The sequence below is a fragment of the Artemia sp. Qi Xiang Cuo genome, chromosome 4 (assembly GCF_049724085.1).
Source record: "Artemia sp. Qi Xiang Cuo chromosome 4, ASM4972408v1, whole genome shotgun sequence".
Taxonomy (NCBI): domain Eukaryota; kingdom Metazoa; phylum Arthropoda; class Branchiopoda; order Anostraca; family Artemiidae; genus Artemia; species Artemia sp. Qi Xiang Cuo.
The window spans coordinates 72865234-72882601 of NC_142797.1; the positions used below are offsets into that span (position 1 = coordinate 72865234).

General features: G+C 35.0%; 1 pseudogene across 1 annotated transcript in view; it reads left to right on the top strand.

Annotated features, from left to right (window-relative positions):
* Nucleotides 1-901: 901 nt before the first annotated feature.
* Nucleotides 902-17368, top strand: part of LOC148953408 (hexokinase-2-like) — a 119709-nt pseudogene continuing 103242 nt past the window's right edge. The window contains exons 1-3 of the transcript XR_016141665.1: nt 902-1132; nt 4538-4640; nt 8151-8343. The product of XR_016141665.1 is annotated as a hexokinase-2-like (transcript). The remainder of the gene's footprint in view (nt 1133-4537; nt 4641-8150; nt 8344-17368) is intronic.

Sequence of the window (17368 nt, forward strand, 5' to 3'; positions counted from 1 at the left end):
ATTTTTTTTTTTATATATATTTCAGTTAATTTTACAAAATTTCAAAGAGTAAGCTACAATTACCAAAAAATACTATATGTCACGAAAACCAAGTACAGGCGATAAAACAAATTTTGACTGTTAATTGGAACATTCTTAGTCTGAGCCAGTAGGCTAAACATATCAATCAGACAAAAATAGTCTGACCGGTAAAGCTATGCAGCTACCTATGTAGCTACCAAATTAAAAAAAAATCTTAAAAAGAGACTAAACGCACTTGGCATCAATCATTTAAAGAAGGCCCCATGGTAATTTTAATGCTTTACTTTCTTTTTCAATGTTGTTAATGCTTTAATCTTTGCCTAAAAAAGGGTTGTCATGGGGTTTAAAGGGTAGTCATGTATGATAAACCCGGTATGGGGTTTATCATACAAGTACCCAAATTTGTATTTATTTATTTGTTTTTTATAACTGATAATTTGCTTATGTAACTTAAATATATTTAAATTCTTATTATTTAAAAATGGCTAAATGAACCATACAATGTTGTCACTTCCTTTTTTTATTCATGTATTATACAGAGGCCAGTTAGGGCCTCATTATACAGAGGCCAGTTACAGAGGCCCATTAGGGTCTGAGCACGCTCAATACTCGCTGATGGATCACTGGTGGATCATTGGTAATTCACTGGTGGTTCACGACCAATAGTTCGGGAAATACAGCAATAAAAAATTCTGTTATCTTAGTTTTCTTTTGCCTCATTAAAACATAAGCCAGAAAATATAAAACACAAAAAATAGAATATAAACAGATAATATTAATTCTTTGGTACTTTTCTTTTTTGTTTACAGAGTATAGCAGTTTGATGAATGCATATTTTGTTATTTATCAATTATTTGAACTCGTTATCTGACGATAAGAAATGTTTTATTTTTTGAAGCTTTTTGATAATATTGCGGAATGCCTTTCCCTATTCGTTCATGAATTTAAGATTGACAAAGAAGTTCTTCCGCTTGGTTTCACCTTCAGCTTTCCATGCCGACAAGAAGGCCTGACAAAAGCCAAATTAGTTCAGTGGACAAAAGGATTTACCTGCTCAGGGGTGGAAGACGAGGATGTTGTTGATTTGCTTCAACAAGCAATTCACAGAAGACGGGTAAGACTTCATTTGATTTCCGTTTTCATATCTTTTTCTGTTTAATTTCCATCCTCTGTTTCTCTTAAGTTTGTTTGTTTTTACACATTTTAACTGTTCGCCCAATTTTTCACTAAACGGCGGCAATTTTGCAGAGACTTGAAAGTACATATTATAAAAATATGATTTAATATTGCTTTTATAGGTGGAACCCAATAGCAACTACTGTTAAAAAAAAAACTCACTGCCGCAACAAACTACCTGAAACCCCCGCATCGCTTTTACGCCCGCATACTATTACTACTACTTACAACTCACTGCAGCACCAAGCCACTCGAGGCCAACAAGACTGCGCACACTCCTCCATCCCAATCAACCAGTTCGTGGCAACGAACTGTAAGTAAGAGGTGACCCGGCTCAATATTAACCGAAAGTCTAAAAAACGGAGTTTTGAAACTAATAGATACATTAAAAGCATTGGATTTTTATGTTGATTTTAAATACGTAAATTTCATCAAGTTTAGTCTTACCAATCACAAGTTAGGAGCCTGAAAAAATTTGCCTTATTTTGGAAAAAAAGAGAGGAAATCACCCTAAAAGAAAGTAAATCCTAATGAAAATCACACCGTCAGATTCAGCCTATCAGATAACCTTACTGTAGAGGTTTCAAGCTCCTAGTTTCAAAAATGTGAAATTTTATATTTTTTGCCAGAAGAAGTATCGCGGATGCGCGTTTATTTGTTTTTTCTTTTCCCAAGGGATGATCGTATCAACCCATTTGTCCTAGAATGTCGCAAGAGGGCTCATTGTTTTGAGGAGCAAACTCCCCCCACAGCCCTCAGGGCAAGGGTTGTCAGTTATACCCTAGGGGCATATAAGGTTTTAATAGAAAGCTTTGTCATAGAAACTTCAAAAAGGGCTCATTCGATTGGAAGTTCAAAGGGCTAGTGTCATTTTTAATAGTCGAAAGTGATTGGAGGGCAACTAACCCCCTTCTCACGCCCACCTTTTCCCCAAACACATCCAATCAAAATTTTGAGATTTCCATTTTGTTCAATGTAATTGAAAGTTCTGGAAATTATGTCTTTGAGGATGACAAACCCCCCCAAACCCCTCAGGGCAGGGGTGGTAAGTTATGCACTGGGGGCATATAAGTTTTTTTTTTATAGAAATCGTTATCTTAGAAACTTCAAAAAGGGCTCATTCGATTGGAAATTGAAATGGCTAGTTCCCTTTTTAATAGTCGAAAGTGATTGGAAGGCAACTAACACCCCTTCCACGCCCACCATTTTCCCAAACACATCCAATCAAAATTTTGAGATAGTCATTTTCTTCAATGCAGATGAAAGTTCTGGAAATTATATCTTTTAGCAGGACACTACCCCCACAGTATTCAGGACAAGGGTTATAAGTTATGCCCTGGGGGCATATAAGGTTTTTTATTGAAAGCATTGTCGTAGAAACTTTAAAAAGGGCTCATTCGATTGGAAATTGAAATTGCTAGTGCCCTTGTTTACAGTCGAAAGTGATGGGAGGGCAAATAACCTTCCTCTCCCGCCCACCTTTTCCCCAAACACATCCCATCACAATTTTTGAATAGCCATTTTTTTCAACATTGAAAGTTTTGGAAATTAGGTATTTGAGGATGACACCCCCCCCCACAGACCTTAGGGCAAGGGTTGTAAGTTACGCCCTGGGGGGTATAGTAAGCTTCTTATAGAAAGCGTTGTCGTAGAAACTTCAAAAAGGGCTCATTCGATTGGAAATTGAAATGGCTAGTGCCCCTTTCAAAATTAAAAAATGATGGGAGGGCAACTAGCCCCCCCCCCCTCACGCTCACCATTTCCCCGAACACACAAAATCAAAATTTTGAGATAGCCATTTTTTTCAACGTAGTTGAAAGTTTTGAAAATTATGTCTTTGAGGATGACAGCCCCCCTCCCCCAAAAGCCTTCAAGGCAAGGGTTGTAAGTTATGCCCTGGGGCATATAAGGTTATTTTTATAGAAAGCGCTGTTGTATAAACTTCAAAAAGGGCTCATTCGATTTGAAATTGAAAGGGCTAGTGCCCTTTTTAATAGTCGAAAATGATTGAAAGGCACCTAACGCCCCTCTCACGCCCACCATTTCTCCAAACACATCCAATCAAAGTTTTGAGATAGAGATTTCATTCAACGTAGTTGAAAGTTCTGGAAATTAGGTCTTTGAGGATGACAACCCCCAACAGCCCTCAGGGTTAAGGTTGTGAGTTATACCCTGGGGGCACATAATTTTTTTTATAGAAAGTGTTGTCTTAAAAATTTTAGAAAAGCCTCATTCGATTGGGAATTGAAAGGGCTATTGCTTTTTTTAATAGTCGAAATTATTTGGTGGGAGAATCCCCCCCCCCCTCCCCCACGCCCATCATTTACCCAAAGATTTCCGATCAACATGTTGTTCAATGTAGTTGTAAGGTTCTAAATTATGTCTTTGAGAATAGCAATCCTCCCCCCCCCATAGCCCTCAGGACAAGGGTCGTAAGTTATGACCTTGGGGCATTTAAGGTTTTTATAGAAAGTTTTGCCATAGAAGCTTCAAAAAGGGCTCATTTGAATTGAAATTGAGAGGACTAGTGCCTTTCTTATTAGTAGAAAGTGATTAAAGGGCAAATTCCCCCCCCCACACCCGTAATTTCCCCAAAATCTTTGAATCAAAATAATAAGATAGCCATATTTTTCAGCGTATCAGAACAGTCTGGAAATTTTGTCTTTGAGGATAACAAAACCCCAAGCACTCAGGAGCATTTTAGGACTGTATTGTAAAATAGTAAAAATTACACGGAAGTAGCATTCATTAGAAGTGCTGATAAACAAGGTCGTCTCCAGTGAGTAATACTAGGTTTGAACTCCCCTCCCCATTGAAATTTTGCCTGACCCATAAAAAAGTAACAAAATGTATATAAACAAATTCCGTTGGGTTTTGTAAATTTTTATTTGTAAAAAAAATATATAAGGAATCACTTTCCCCCTCCGAACAAAAATCTTGGATACACCCTAGCTTCTAAGGGCTTCACATCAGCTATTAAACATTTTTTGGACCTGTCGGCCTTTAACTTAGAAGAAACCGGGAGGAAAAAATGTATATAAAACGTGAAAGTTTTTAATAAAAACACGATTCTGCTCGTCATATACCTGGTACATTTGTTTTATTATACAGAGTAGCCTTTTAGCTTGTCCTTTCCTTAATCTTGTACTGTTAGTTTTATTGTGACTTATAATTGTGAACCAAAAAAAAAAAAAAAACCAAATGGAAATGTTAAAACCATGGAAATAAAAAACCCCCGAAATAAATATGTTGATTTCGTTTAAACAATAGTCACATAAAATATGACCACTGCGTTTTATGCCACAAAGTTACTCTCTCCTTTGACCTCTTTCTTTCACTTTCGGACATTAATATTGAAGTTTTGGCAGTTTTAAATGATATTACAGGAACCTTGATGGCTTCAGCTTATAAACAGCCGGCTTGCAAGATAGGGCTTATAGTTGGTAAGTTTGATTTATTTATTTTGAGAGGTGCATAGCTTTTAAGCACAAATGACGACAAAAAAAAATCTTGCTCCTGGGATCAATCTTAGGTCCATTCTTGTCTGAAATTTCTTTTTAAAACTCCAAGCCTTCTGGAGTCCACTTTAGCATTCTTTTGGCTTCTCGATGACTCTTGCTCATACCTTTCCAATCTACTCACAAATGTTATTATTCCTCAAGAAATTGTAAATACATCTATACTGCAGTCTGTCATAGTTAGTTGGTAGACTTGAGAGCAGCAATACAATAATGCAAGGCTAGAGGTCTTTGTTCTTTTAGATCGTTCTAATATTGAGAACTTCTTGATGGATGGATTGACATCCAAAATTTCATCAAAGTCTTTTAACTTTTCAAAATTTAAAAGTTCGTAGGGCAGTAGGACATTTTGGTCACATGGTGCCGGGATGGACCGTAAAAATAGATAAGAAAAATTAATTAGTTTTGACAACCCTTTTTGTCTGCATAGATTAAAGTATTAACAATATTGAACAGAAAATAAACCATCAAAGCTAACATACTTAAATTGATGTCCAACTCGCCTTTCTTGTATAAATATTTGAAAAAAACTACGTTTTCTAAAGAGTTAAAGAGACTGAGTTACAAGGTCGAACCTTAAAACGTACAGGGATTAGGAGGCACAGTTGGGGGGCTACCACCCCCAAACCCCTCGCTTTCGCAGCCTTTAAATATAAAAAAAAATTTCTTTAAACTGAAAGTAAGGAGCGACATTAAAACTTAAAAAGAACAGAAATTATTCCGTATATGAAAGAGGCTGTGCCCTCCTCAACGCCTCGCTCTTTACGCTAAAGTTTTTATTGTTTAAAAAAAGAGTTGTGAGAAAGTCAAACTTTAGCGTAAAGAGCGAGGCGTTGAGGAGGGCACAGCCTCTTTCATATACGGAATAATTTCTGTTCTTTTTAAGTTTTAATGTCGCTCCTTACTTTCAGTTTAAAGAAATTTTTTTTTTATATTTAAAGGCTGCGAAAGCGGGGGTTTGGGGGTGGTAGCCCCCCAACTGTGCCTCCTAATCCCTGTACGTTTTAAGGTTCGACCTTGTAACTCAGCCTCTTTAACTCTTTAGAAAACGTAGTTTTTTTCAAATAATTTCTGCACGTTTTTGTACAGTTTATTACTTATTATTGCTTGACTAACTGTTAGCTGATCGTGTCAGGAGTTAAAGTTGGGGGGCTGCCGCCCCCAAACCCCCGCTCTTGAACATTCTTGTGTTAAGGCTTTTAATTCCTGAATACTCAAATCACGTCGTACAGGGTGCCTCCTAATCCCTGTACGTTTTAAGGTTCGAACTTGTGACTCAGCCTCTTTAACAGCCCCCCAACTGTGCCTCCTAATCCCTGTACGTTTTAAGGGTCGACCTTGTAACTCAGCCTCTTTAACTCTTTAGAAAACGTAATTTTTTTCAAATAATTTAAAAAAGAAACTGAGTTTCTTTTCAAAGTATATAAAAAAGTTGCTCTGATGGTGAATCGAACCCGAGTTTTCCGCCTGAAACTCTGAAATCTCAGCCGCTGGACTATACAAACACAATAGTAATTGTTGTTTAGCAAATAGAAGGTATTTTCGACGCAAGCAAAGTCCCAAAAATCTTGATATGTGGTTTTTGTAAAACAGGGAAGGAGTGATCAGATTGAGCTGAAATGTCGACGATAAGCTCCCAGGCCCCAGGAAAGCTTATCCTCTAAATTTCAGCCCGATCAGACACCGTTAACGGGGGGGTGGTGGAGGGAAAAATTAACATGGGCTAATATATGAAAACGAGGTTTTTCGTAAATGTAAATTCGGGGGATAATTTTTTCGGTCTGAAAATATCAAAAGGCCCTAACAGGTCAAATTCTGCTTCGAATGAGTCCTCATTCAACCGGATCCGTTGCCAACTGTGGCCTGTAGGCGTGGCTAAGAAAAAAGAAAAGAGATGACTCTTAAGTGGCTATTTTTGGTTTTTTGAAAACATGGAAGGAGTGATCTGATTGAGCTGAAAATTTGAGGATAAGTTCCCGGATCCTAGGAAAGCTTAACCTCTAAATTTCAGCCCAATCAGACAACGTTAAAGGGGGGCTGTGGTTTGAGGGTCCAAACTTCCAACCCAGTTTACCCCCGGAAGATAAAGTCGGAGGAAGATGAAATTTTGCAAGTTTCTTAGTTTGAGCTTGGGCTACAAAATGCAATTACCGCCGTCTCTCTGCGACCTCTAGGACCTGAAATCGCTTAACATTGTGGTGGGTCGCCTCTTTATAGAGGCACAAGTGTGCCTCCTTGATATAAGCAAGAACATTTTGAAAAATCTCTAGTGTGTAGTTTGGTAGTTTAATCTTTGGCAATGCTGTCTGAATTGCAACTGATAGGAAAGAAACAATTGCACTGGATTTTCGACAAACATCTCCACGTTTCAAATTTTACTAACTCTTGCACCTGAAACGAAAACAAAAGTTAAAAAAAGATAGATACTATTAAATATTAACGTACCTTCCAAAAGTGAGACAAACTCAAAACATCAAGCATAATGTCCCTAAATGTCAGAAACATAATGTCACTAAGCAAATTATCAGTTATAAAAAACAAATAAATAAATACAAATTTGGGTACTTGTATGATAAGCCCCATACCGGGTTTATCATACATGACAACCCTTTGAACCCCATGACAACCCTTTTTTACACAAAGATTAAAGCATTAACAATATTGAAAAGAAAGCAAAGCATTAAAGCTAACATAGGGCCTTCTTAAAATGATTGATGCCAAGTGTTATTAGTCTCTTTTTAAAAATTTTTTTTCTACATTTACTTTTTTTTAATTTGGTAGCTGCATAGGTAGCTGCATAGCTTTACCGGTCAGACTATTTTTGTCTGATTGATATGTTTAGCCTACTGGCTCAGACTAAGAATGTTCCAATTAATGGTCAAAATTTGTTTTATCGCCTGTACTTGGTTTTCGTGACATATAGTATTTTTTGGTAATTTGTAGCTTACTGTTTGAAATTTTGTAAAATTGACTGAAATATATATAAAACAAATATCTAAATAAATACTGGAGATGGGATGTCAACATGGAAAAGACCAGGAAACACATGAAAACTACGAAAATTATGAAAATAATAATTGAAAAAATTAAACCTCTTGCGAACAGAAATTACAATGAATAAATTATACATTAATTATGACAATGAATAAATTAAAAATAAATTAGAACAAACAAGAAAAATTATAAATGAACAATAAAATTAAATTGCAAAGAAAAACTATGGTAAAGTCAGCCAATAAATAGAAAAGAGGCGATAATAACAAAAACAGATATTTCGGCAAGGAAATTTCGGCAAGCCAAGCCGTTTTCAGTGCTCAAAAAAAGAAGAAAAACTTTTGAAGCTAATTTGAAGAGAAAAGAAATATATTTGTTTATTATCTTTATCGTTATAATTTTTTTAACTTACCCCATAATTCAACTTTTATGTATTTCTAGGTACCGGTACAAATACTTGCTACGTTGAGAAGCTAGAGAATATAGAACTCTGGGATGGGGACTCAGATGATCCTAAGCAGTGTTTAGTTAACACTGAATGGGGTGCCTTTGGAGATAACGGCTGTTTGGATTTTATTAGGACAGACTTTGACAAAGCCCTAGATGCAAACACTTTAGATCGAGGAAGACAATCGTGAGTGTTGTCAATTTTTGGCCAATTTTGTTTTATTTTCACAAGTTTGGTATTTTTTTAAGCTAATCAAATGCATTGGGTTATTGCTGTAGATGTGGCGGTTGTAAGCTTGATACAATTAAATTTCAGAAGTATCTACGTCTTTAATAAACAAAACGTAAATGAGACTAAAATAAAACACAGGCAAATAACAACTTTCAGTATTTCAACATGCCACATCCATTTGGCTTTCTGACGCAACAACAACGCTAGGTATCAATTCGTCGCAGTTTTTTCCTGGTTTACAGTTTTTTGTAATATAAATTTCTCGTTCTGTATAACGAGATCCTAATCGGATAAAAAGATGTGTAGGCCCTAAGATTCTTTAATCAATTTCGGTTTGCCTAAGTCATCACGATTTTTCCTTTTAAGGAATTTTTTAATTTTTTAAAATTTGGTTCAAGAGATCCGTTCAAGGGCATAGACATATTTTTCTTTTTATTTACCGAGTATTCTAGCCAATATTTTAAAACTAAATCCTGGAATTTTTAGACAGGCATGTATGTGAGATTTATTTTTTAGGGGGGATTCAAATGAACATAAATATGCCAATTATGCAAAAAATATCAATAAATGTTTGAAATCGTCGAGCTTTATATCAACAAGTTTAATAAGTCGAAAATCCGAGCATCCCTCCCTATTACCCATTACCTGTTGTGATGGCTGTAAAAATTTATTTTGATAGAGAGGGGGTGCCAAATTAACATAATTTGATTGCTAATATTTCTTTAAATCAGTCTGGTAAATTTATTTTGACTATTCTTTTTCTTTGCTGTTAATCTGACATGATTAATTATTTAGGAAGGGATGAAACATAACAATTACCCCAAATAAAAATTACTTCTGAGAGATGTACCTGCGTAGTTAAAAATTTCAAGTGGGCATTTCTCTTCCATTTTTGTCCTGTCTAAAAAATGTTTTCAAAGGCGGCGGGTATAAGGACTTCTAAAATTTTGAGGTAGACGGGACAAATTTAAGGATTTTGATTGCCAACACTTAACTTTGTCCGCGAAATGTATTTTTAGGGTATTTAATATTATCTAATTTACCCCTCTTCCTCCCTGAAAATTAACAATTATTTCTAAGTAGTGTCCCTATCTTTGCAAATCTCAAAATTTTGCAGAAGAAATTTCCCTCCCTTCTTTGAACTGCTTAAAATATGTTTTTCAAAGGCAGTGTCTCTAAGGACTGCCAAAATTAGTTTAGCCAAAAATAATACAAGCAGCACATGTATTTCAATGAAAGTTACACGCTTAATGAACTTTACTTTTTCAGAAAATCCGAACGATAGTTTTGAAGACAATATTTTTTTGCTAATTATATAGATTTAAAACTAAATCATACAATCCAATTTCGATTTAAAATCTGACTTATTAGATTTTTAAAGGGTACTTGTATGATATATCCACTACTGCTCAAGCTGTTCATATATTGACGCACTGTAAACCGGTTTATTTCGCTAGTTTCTTTCACCTTAGCGTGAGAAAAGGAATGAACGGGAAATATATAGTTTAGGCTATATATTTGCACATTAGGGGGCTGGGGGTAAAGTATTTGAAGTCAGAAAACAGTTCTTACTTCATCATATATGGAATAGTTATAGCTAACACATTTTGTATACAGACCAACTGTACTTTACCCCCCCCCCCCTAATGTGCAAATATATAGCCCAAATTTGTTTCTAAAATATTATATTTTTGTCATACTTATATATATTTTATTAGGATTAAATTAACTTCATTTCTTGAGTGGTAGTGGGTATATCATACAAATATCTTTAAATGTGTTGTAAAACAAGGTTAATTTCTTAGAGAGTCCAGACAGGAAAAATAACGGACTGTAAGTAAGGAGTGATGTGGCTCAATAGTAATCGAAATTCTAAAAAACAGAATTTGACATCAATAAACATATCAAAAGAATTTGCTCATTATGCTGCTTCCAAATATATAATATTAATTGTTTAGTGTTACTGATCAAAGGCTACGTGCCTGAGAAAATTTGCCCGATCTTTTAAAAAGGAGGGAAACACCCCCTAAAATTTAAGGAATCTTGATAAAAATCACCCTCAGATTCAACGTATCCAAGAACCATATCGTATAAGTTTTAACCCCTCATCGGCAAAAAAAGTGGAATTTTGTATTTTTGCCAGAATTTTGTATTTTTGTATTTTTGCATCACGGATGTGTGTTTTTTCTTTCTTTTCCCTAGGGGTGATCGCATCAAACCAATAACCCTAGAATATTGGGAAATTGCTCATTCGAACGGAAATTAAAGATTGGAGGGTAACTAGCCCCCCTCCCACGCCCATTTTTTCCCAATGTTTTCCGATCAAAACTTTGAGGTGGCCATTTTGCTTAGCATAGTCAAAAGATTTAATAACTATGCGTTTGAGGATGACTTTACTCTCTCCCCCTACATACCCGAGGGAAGGGGTACAAGCTATGAACTTCACCCATTGTTTACAAATAGTGTTGTCTATTTGGAAGTATACGTATACTTTTCGGGGGTGGGGGGATTTTTGGCGGGGAAGGAGAGGCTATACGGATGGATCTTTCCATAGAGAAATTTTTCGTGGGGAAGGACCTTTTCATGGAGAGGGATCTGGATTTCCCGGATAGTTTTTTTCAACTGAAAGTAAGGAGCAACATTAAAACTTAAAACGAAAAGCAATTATTACGAATCTGAGGGGTGTTAACCCCTTCTCAATACCTCGCTCTTTACAATAACGTTTTTTAAACTTTTAGAAACAGATTATAATTCTAATTAAACGGCCCTTGTATCTCATGAGTCCCTCTTAAGTAATTGGAACAAAAATTCAAACTCTAGTGTAAAGAGCGAGGTATTGAGGAGGGGAAACCCCCTCATATACATAACAATTGCTGTTCGTCTTAAGTTTTAACGTCGCTCCTTAATTTCAGTTCAAAAACTCAGTTATTTCAATATAACTTAATGAAAAAGACACATATGAAGTCATGAAGTTCTAAATACTAGCATGTGCAAAATTTTAAAACGTGAGTAGAAATCCACGTAAAACCTGGTAAATTGACACCAAAGAGATTAGGTTGTTGCAGATTTTATTTTAGTCTACATCTGTCTTGGGAATCAGCTGATTGTTAGTTTCTAAATTTCTAATTATTAAAAGCACTATTCTATTTAATTAATTAATTTCATAGAAAAACAGTTGTGTCTTATATAGTGAGGTTTTTAGTGCCTGGACTCCGTCAATTTTACCCTAATAAATGTTCAAATGTTGATTTTTGAGAGAAATTTGTCTCAACGTTTTTCTGGAATCTGGCAACAGTGAATTTAAAATGGACAATTTTCTCAGCAACATTCCGACTTGTAAGTAAAACGTTTTATAATCCTGCAACCGGATTCCTTAGTGAATTAAAAATTAAAGTTCTTAGTGAATTAAAAAAAATAGTCAGCTACATAGCGTCACTGTCGCCACGATGCCTGAATCCTGGATTTGTTGGTACTCATGTAAATTACTCTAAAACTGTTTTCTACAGATGCTGCTGTGCATCACTGCCCTAATCCTTTTGCATATAGTTTAAAATTGAGCTCCTCAATGTGCAAAGGACATCAGATAAAATATTTTTACCCCACCTCCCTCCTGGACTCCAAATCCGTTCTAACCAAGGATTTTCTGTGAAATTTTATTTGGTTGTTTAAAAATTCTATCAAACAGCTCGGGGTAACGAACTTCAAGTAAGAAGCGATCCGGCTCAATAGTAACCGAGACTCTAAAAATGGAATTTTGATACCAATAGATACATTAAAAGAATAATATTTTCATGCTGATTTCAAATATATAAGTTTCATCAAATTTAATTTTACCCATCAAAAGTTACGCGCCAGAGAATATTTGCCTTATTTTCGAAAAAAAAGAGAAATACCCCGTAAAAGTCATATCATTTTAATGAAAATCACACCATCAGATTCAGCGTATCTGAGAATCCTACTATAGAAGTTTCAAGCTCATATCTGCAAAAATTTGGAATTTTGCATTTTTGCCAGAAGAAAGATCACGGATGCGTTTTTATTTGTTTTTTTTTCTTTTTCACAGGGGTAATCGTATCAAACCAGTGCTGCTAGAACATTGCGATAGGGCTCATTCGAACGGAAATTAAAAGTTCTAGTGCCCTCTTTAAGTGACCGAAAAATGGAGGGCAACTAGACCCCCTCCCACGCTAAAGTTTGGCTCCGTCTCACAACTTTATTTTTTAAAACAATAAAAAACTTTAGCGTAAAGAGCGAGGCGTTGAGAACCCTTTTCATATACAGAATAAGTGTTGTTCGTTTTTAGTTTCAATGTCGCTCCGTACTTTCAGTTAAAAAAAAACTAGTTTTTTTTTCAGTCAAGCGCCAGTACTTATTTTTATGTGTTTTTATTGTTTATTATCAATTGTATAATATTTTAATTTAACAAAATAGCAGATTTGTTAAATAGTTACTTTTTTTCACTACCACTTGAAGAAAAACGTGCAATTGAAGACTTAGGGCAGGCACATGCCATCTTTACTTTTTTTATTTTGATTTCAGCATTCATTATAAAAAAAAAAAATCAAAAAACAAGTTTTCAAACATCTTGTAAATATATTTAGGCTTTTCTTTTTCACAGATGTTCCATCATTCCTTCCCTCTGAAGGATATCCCAATCCCCTAGACTACCCAAATGTGTACCACCCCCCCCCCCCGCAGTAAAAATACTGTAGGTATACTTCTGGTGACAGTCAACAGGAACTTCGTAATCTAAAACATTTTATCTTTACAGTTTCAACTCAAGCTTTCTGGAGATGGTAGCGGCAGAGGGGCTGCCCTGGTAGCAGCAGTTGCAGCTAGGCTTGAGAAAGAAAAATCTAACGAAAATGTTTCTTAATTTCTAGTTCCTATTGGTTGCTAGTTATATTAATCGCACTCAGTGGGATTTTCAGTGTTGAAAAGTACAATTAAAGAAAGCCATCTTGAGCATTTATATTTGAAATATGGTTACGATTGTATAGGATGTTAAGTAGCCAATTGAAAATTGATAAGTATATACATGTTCTTTTTAATTTATACATTCAACATGATATTTTGATGAATTTCATTTCTACAGTTTAATATCAATTGTAATTAATGTAAGTCATTAGATATTGCTTGGAAAATTTGGCTGATTTTCGGAAAAAGGGGGAAAGACCCCCGAAAAGTTATAGAATCTTAATGAAAATCACACCATCATATTCAGCGTATCAGAGAGCCCTACTGCGGAGGTTTCAAGCTCCTATCTGCAAAAATGTGGAATTTTGTATTTTTTACCAGAAGAAAGATCACGGGTGGGTGTTTATTTATTTATTTTTTTCCTCCAGGGGTAATCGTATTGGCCCAGTGGTCCTAAAATATCGTGGGAGGGCTCATTCGAATGGAAATTAAAAGGTCTAGTGCCCTTTTTAAGTGGCCAAAAAAATGGAGGGCAACTAGGCCCCCTCCCACGCTCATTTTTTTCCCAAAGTCACCTGATCAAAATTTTAAGATAGCCATTTTGTTCAGCATGGTCGAAAATATGATAACTATGTCTTTTAGGATGACTTGATCCCCTAAAGTCCCTAGGGGGAGGGCTGAAAGTTATGAACTTTACCCAATGTTAACATATAGTATTGGTTATTGGGAAGTATACAGATGTTTTCAGAGGGGATTTTTTCTGGTAGTGGGGGGGGAGTGGGTTGGGGGTTATGTGGGAGGATCTTACCATGAAGGAAGTTTTCATGGGAGAAGGGACATTGCTATGAAGGGGGCGCCGGATTTCCCATCATTATTTAAAAAAAAATCAGAAATTAAATATAAAAAACAAGTTTTCAACTGAAAGTAAGGAGCAACATCAAAATCTAAAAAGAACAAAAAAATATTAGCTATATGATTGGGTTCACCTTCTAGTCAATGCCTCGCTCTTTCAGTCAAAGATTTTTTAGTACTTTCATCAGAGCTATTTATTCTAAATAAAGGCCTTTGTGATTAAGGGGTCATTTTTAAAGAATTGGAACAAAATTCGAAATCTTAAAGAGCAGGGTATTGACTAGGGGGTGAACCCCATATTATAAGTATTAAAAATCTATGGATATAGAAGTTCGTTACGTACGTTAATTCGTAAGTAACGCATATTTATTACTAATAAAAACGTCCGTAAATAAGATTAAACAGGTTTCGAGAAAGCCATTTAACCAAATAAAATTAAAACTAATATTCAATTTTTTTTAATTGTTCATGTACGGTGAGCCAAAATCAAAACCTGCATTAATTTAAAAATGTTCAAAAATTAAATAAAAAAAAAACACGTTTTTTTAACTGAAAGTAAGGAACGACGTTAAAACTTAAAACGAACAGAAACTATTCCATATATGAAAGGGCCTGTCCCCTCCTCCACGCCTTGCTCTTTACACTAAAGTTTTTCATTGTTTAAAAAAAAAAGTTGTGATAAAATCAAACTTTAGCGTAAAGAGCGAGGCGTTGAGGAGGGGACAGCCCCTTTCATATACGGAATAATTTCTGTTCGTTTTAAGTTTCAACGTCGTTCCTTACTTTCAGTTTAAAAAACTTGTTTTTTTAATAGCCCTAGAGAGCGGTATTGATGCACATTTTCCGTATAGCCTATTGTTTGAAATACGGTTAGTCATCCGGGTACCCAGAACAATCCTTAATCAATTTCTCTGGAATACATATAGCAAATCTTCATCCGCTTTTCAGAGCTTGGCCTTACTCCTATAGCCTTACTATTATTCATAGCTTAGCCACAGCGACAGGAAAAATATCTCTCCTAGCGTCAATTTGTAATTCTGCTTCAAAATGACTGGTAGACACTTTGGGAATGTCACGAAAAAGATGTTACCTCATTCAGATACTATTAACTAATTAAGAATTTATCTTGACAGGCCAAGGAGCCTTTTGGGGAATAGTAAAATGAAATATTGTATGTATATTTCATGATGAATAACTCTTATCTATCTTATCCAGACTTTCATTTAAAAAAAGGGAAGAAAAAACAAAACAAAAACCCAAAGAATAATTAAAAGATTTTATTCCAATCAACCACATAGTACCACTATCAGTACAATTAAAATTTCAAACTTAAAAAAAAAGAAAAAAAACAACAACATACCCCATTGGCCTTCTATCATCAAAAATATGACCAAAAATTCATTAAAGCAATAAACAAGCACTTGAACCAATGCCAGATGTTTCTACAGGTACATAAGCAGATCTCGGTAAACATTAGCTGAATTTAATTCGTTAATACAACATTTAAATGATAATTTGAAGTAATTGAGGATATAACAAATCGTAAACATTTACGTTTCTGAGTGGAAAAATTACAATTTAAGTTCCTTTCCGACTAGTTAATATTTACAATTTGTAGTCTCCCCTTTTTTTAAAAGAGGGTTCAGGGGGGCCAATTCACGGAAATGTGAGGGAGGGGCAAAAAAAATTTTTTTAATTTAGAGGGGGAGGCAAATTTTGTTATTTTTCATTTTTTCTGTGAAAGTAAAGAATAAACATTTTCACTGGAAATGCCAGTAAGAATGTTTTCTTCTAATCTAGAGGGCACCCCACTCTTCCCTAATTCACCCCATTGGGTGGGCTCAAACACTTTAGCCCACACTTCAGCTTCACCTAAGTGCATAAATAGTCGTACAATAGATTATGTGTACTGCAAAGAGCTATGACATCTAAACAAATTATCTTGCCAGATATTTATCACTTTTTTCTCTAAATCACGTTCATTGAGAACTTATCCCTATCTCCATATAACACACAGTTCAATACATTGGTATCTCAAAGCTGTATAATTGCAATTTCAAAGGGTTTAATTTAACATTAAATGTCTCCTTGGTATTTTCATTGAAGAAATCGAAACAAATGACAAATTTGCCCAATGCCCCAACAGATATAGAATAATACATTTTGCCTTCCCTAAAATTTTTGCAAATTGACGCCGCGGCTGGAAAGATATTCCTGGCGATTATAAGAAAAAATGATCTGGCGATAGAAAGAAAAAATGAAATCGGTGACAAGAAACGAGTGTCAACAAGTACTAATTATTTAAAAAAATGCACGCAATATCATCAAAGTAACATTTGTATTTTGCTCTGGTTTATTTGACACAAGCTAGATAGGTCTCCAAATGACGATTTTTACTCTCTGACTGAAATAGGAAATATTTACAAATAAATAATGGTTCAATGATTAAATTTTACAATCAAACACGAGAGTCAATAAAAATAAAATAAAATTTAAAATAAATTAAAAATCCAGCATTTGGTCTCACTTGTTACAAAATAATTTTGGTACAACAGCAGTCTATTCACGTAATAACAGTTGGCTCACTTCTTCCAGTAAATTCCGCTAGTTTTGAGATTTTGAGAGCTATTTCAACTAGTGGTTTGAGCATCTTCTCTGGTGTGTTTTGTATTTTGCTTTTATCGCCACAATAGCTTTCTATGTACAATCGAACAGTGGCCCCAGTGCTTCCCGTACCACTCAAACGAACAATTATTCTTGAGCCGTCTTCAAAAAGAATTCTTATCCCCTGAAATACATAAAAACTTTGTAAACGCCTTGTCACCTTAAATCATATTTTCTAATCAATCAACTCATGTTTGTGAGAATTACACAGGATACGACAAAGTAAACTCCGCCAGCCAGGCATATAAAAATTACAAACTAATAACCAAATGGTCATATTTATTTTATATTTAGCTTTACTTGAGCTAAAGAACCTCGCATTTGAGGCAGATTAATTACTAAATAAATTAATTCAACCATATCTAAGGAGGACGTAGGAAACTATTTAGTTATAGTTGAACCAACATTATGTAAACTAGAACCACAGAGACTAGCATTTCAACAGGGATTCTGTCCCCTTTTTAGTATTTTTTTTTCTTGTATTGACGTCTCTCCAAAAATGCACCTCCGTGTGTAGCCTACCTGGACAAATTTACCTGTTATAAGT